Source organism: Pterocles gutturalis, unplaced genomic scaffold (assembly GCF_000699245.1).
Source record: "Pterocles gutturalis isolate BGI_N339 unplaced genomic scaffold, ASM69924v1 scaffold706, whole genome shotgun sequence".
In the NCBI taxonomy this organism is placed as follows: Eukaryota; Metazoa; Chordata; class Aves; order Pterocliformes; family Pteroclidae; genus Pterocles; species Pterocles gutturalis.
Window position 1 is genome coordinate 49,047 of NW_010102638.1, and position 4,241 is coordinate 53,287.

A 4,241-nucleotide genomic window follows, 5' to 3' on the forward strand; every position below is an offset into this window, starting at 1 on the left:
AGCCTCCCCTGCCTCTAACAGGCGGTGGGTTACATGGGCACCACCAGTGGAAGCGAGATCCTGGCTCAGCTCTTGGAGGGCAAGGTTTGGGTTCAGGACCCTGAGAAGGTCCTGACATCCAAGACTGAAATCCAGGACTAAATTCCAGGAATAAAATCTAGAGCTGTGGAATTTCAGGGGCTGCTTTGCACATCTAGACCAGCACCAGCACCTGGGGATTGGCTTGCTCAGCCCTCAGATGCTTTTAAAATTACTTCTGTAGCCTGTCTCCCCGTGTGACCCATGTGGGGGGTAGAGAGGTTTCTGGTGCTCAGGGGAACAAAGGCACGGTGGCCTCCATGGATTTTATCTCTAGCCAGAATTTTAAAGTATTTCTGCAATAACTGCAGCTTGAAGCAGCCTTCTCCAAGAGCTATTTGCTTCAGGTTTCTAACAGTAAAAGGTAATAAGAGCCTTTCATGCAGTTACATCTTCAGTACAACTGCAAAATATTCCCGAGGATTTTATTTACTGTTGTTCTGCCTTTGCTGATATCTGCCTATGATGCTTTTTGGCTTCAGTTGTCAGTGCTGAAGTTCTCTGGTGGATGTCCTGCAGAGGGGAATTGCACAGGACAGAGAGCCTTGTACTTCAGCAGCCACATTTAAAAACAGAAACCTGAACCACGGTGATTTTGATATAGGGAAAGGTTTGGGCTCTTTCTCATTGCTGATTGCAGCTTTGTTCAAAATGCAGCTGCTCTGGTCAGGCTGTAGGAAGGGGCAGGCTGGCACCCACCACCGACAGCCGGCAGGAGCTGGCCTGGGCAGGGGCAGCAGCGCAGGGACCCAGGTGGGGACAGCGCCTCCTCCACTGCAGCAGCTGCTTTGTGTGAGCCTTCATGGCTGAAAATTGTCAGGTTCTGCCATGCAGGGTGACAGCTGTGCCTGTGGGGAGACCACAGAAGGTGTCGCGGTCACCTTGGGGGTTCAGGATTTTTCCCTGGAGAGGATGTTGTTGAAGTAGCAGATTGGTATTTACCCATAGGTAAAGGTCTGTCTGAAGTGTTGCTGTAGCAGGGTTGGGTTGTGTGATGAGAAATCCTGTCCTACAGGAAAGGAAAGTGTGAATTCAATCATACCAGACATGAAAGAGCAGTGCCTGGTCCGTAAGGTGGAGAGCAACTTGGTCACCACTTGAAGGGGTACTTTCCTTCCTCGCCCCCCTCGCCTCTGTGCTATTTCCACACCTGCTGGCTGGCCAGAGCTTTGCTGGTTCTTATGGAAGTTCATTGTGGGCCTTTCCTCTAATTTCGCAAGTGGTCTTTGCATTTGCGGACCTGAAAGCAGCCAGGCTGCAGTGGGAGTGCAGGCACCCTGGGTCTGGGGGCTCGGCTGCCTCGCTGCCCCCACTGCAGAGGGCACTATCACAAACCTACTTACACCTGGGGTTTTTTCCCCAGCTTCTGTGGTGTTATGACTGAAGTTTTGCTGCCACTTTGCTTTCTGTAGTTGATATGCGCTGGCAAGTCAGTGAAGGAAAGCCTGCCCGCCTCCCCAGCCCCAGCAGCCTCCGGTGGCGGCGGCACTCGCTGGCCCTCAGCGGAGGGGCGGTATCCCACTGAATTAGTTTTAAGTGTCAAAAGAAAAGGGTGGGGTGAAGTAGTTAAATTTCATTAAAAGTCTGATCCAGGTTTAGAAGAGGGTGGCAGCCCCAATTCCCGGCAGCATGTGGCACACTAACCCTTTCTATTTTTGTCATGCTGACATCTTCCTTTCTCTGAAATAATTCTATAGACGTAGCCCGTGCTAACCACCGTCCTGTGTGCATAGAGTTTCAGCATTAATTAAATCACTTAATCTCAGAAGGATGCAAGGGAAACTAATTTATTCTTGTATAAAATAAATCAATAAACAAACATAACATCATCCCTCTCTGCAGTTCCCGGAGCATCTGCCTCTCCTCAGCCACGGTGAGTGGGACGAGACCAGGGCAAAGCCTCAGCCCCTGGATGGTGGGCTGAGGGTCACCGTGGTCTGTACCCCTCTAAGCCCATTTAACTTGGGCTGAGCCCCAGCCAGTTGGTGGTTAGAGCCAGTCTGCAAATATGTGGCTCATCCCAAAGTCACCGGCAACGGCAAGCACAGTGAGAGGTGCCGCCACGGTCTGCAAGACGGCTGCAGTGGGGGAGCAGGAGGAAAACACACCACCCCAGAAGGGGAGTTTTGCTGCTGAATTCAGTTCATTTTTTTTTTTTCTGGGAGGAGAAAAAAAAAAAAAAGGGGCATTTCTATTTCAGAAATTGGCAAAACATACATTAAATAGAGGTTTGTTTGTGCCCGAAAGCTTTGTATAGGTTGGGTGAAAAAAGAAGGAATTTGGCTTTCTTCCACCTCTAGTAGGTCCTTCATAACCTACTATAGTTGGATTAAAAACCAAATTCCTTCTCCCTGCCTCCCAACCACCCGTGGCAAGACCCCAGTGCAGTTTTCCCCTTTTCAGGCCATTCCCAAGGGCTGGAGTGTCAGGTCGCCCCAACCATGACTGCAGCTCCGGTTCCATGGTGCAATTGGGGATCTCTGTAAGGTGAGACCAGCTGAGTCAGGGACTTGCCTGGTGAACACTTGTCACCAGTTCCTTATCCCCCCCATTCTCCTCTTGCTTCCACCTCATGTAAATTAATAGCCGTGTTTAATTTCTGTCGTACCTACCTGCTGCTCTTGGCAAGTTCAGCGTCAGGGAGGTGGGGAGAAGAAAAGAGCCCGACCCTTTCTGTGGAAGGCATTACACAGAGACACAAGGAACATCTTCTGCACACCTACCATGGGTACTCATGCGTACATCTCAGCACCCGGCTGTTGGCCATGGTGGGAGAGGGGCACCCCTGCTCCTCAACACCCCCCTGTCCTGCCCTGCGGGACTCCAGTGAGGACCGGAGTCTCCTACAAGCTGGTTTTAGGCAGGTCCTCCTCAGCCTGGCACTTTTCCCAGGCTCTCCTTGGAGATGCTTGTGGGGTGGGATATGTCCCCAGGGATGGGCAGAGAGCGGCAGGGCAGCAGCTCCATCCTGGTGGCTGTAGGAGCCTGGGGGCCTGCTATGCCACTGGGAAGGCACAGTGAAACAAACCTGTTGATGGAGGATATTTCAGTAATTTTCAACATGTTACTGCTTCTGCCACGCTGGCAGTCTCAGGGGTGGGTCCCGTCAATATGCTGAGGAACAGGATGCGGGTGGCATTTAATGCGTGCACTCCTAATGTGCCCAGTTCCTTGACAGCTTTCCTCTGCAGTCCCAGCAGAGTTTTGGAGCAAAGGGGGCAGTTCATGCACTAGAGAAGAAAATCTCTTACATTTGTTCAGCGCAGAATGAGCTCAAGGATCACGTGACACTGCCCGGAGCAGCCAAAGTGATGCTTTGTCCTGCTTGGAAAAGGCCTTGCATAGAACATCCCTGTGTGGATGTGCAGCAGCCTCCCTTGGAGCTCCTCCAGACAAGGCCATGGAGCCTAGTTCAGGTTTCAGCTCCAGGATGACTCTGAGAGCCCTTTCATCTGCATCAGAAGCTGCTGTGATGTCTCTCAGGCTCATATGGGCTCTTGCTAAAGCCACCACAAGAGAAATTTGCAGCCTGGTAACAGGGCCTCCAAGCCTGCCCTGCGGGATGCAGGCAAGCATGGGATTTAAGGGGGACTCATGGGACTTAAAGACTCAGCTGAATTGAGGAAACTCAATTTCCTTGCTTAGTCCAAGGGAGAAATCAGTGCTACAGAGGAGAGGTCTTGAGCAGTGGTACAACCACCATTCAAAGAGACCAAACCAGATTATACAAGCTCTAGCGGCTCAGTGGCTTGAGCACAAAAAAGTCTGGATTTGGCATTCTTGAAATAATCTCATAAAATTAAATCCAGTTTGTGCCAGCAAACCACCTATGAAGAGACCAGCTTGTCCAGGGACATGCCGAATCACACAGCTTTCCACCTTCTCTGAATTATCCAGTATACCAGTTTCCTCAAAAATGAGGCATGAGCATGACTGGGGTAACGGCTCTGAGGTCTCACGGAAGTTACAGCTGGGAATACTGATGTTTAAAGCAATCCCTCGGTCAAGATCAGCTGCAGCACTTCTGCTGCACGTCCCACAGTGTTTAGCACCACCACTGATGAACAGACTGTATGGAAAAGAGTCAGTGATCTTTACTTCCACACGCTGCACTGGGCTGTATACAGCATCACAACAGTGAATATAAGCAATGAGTTCAGTAA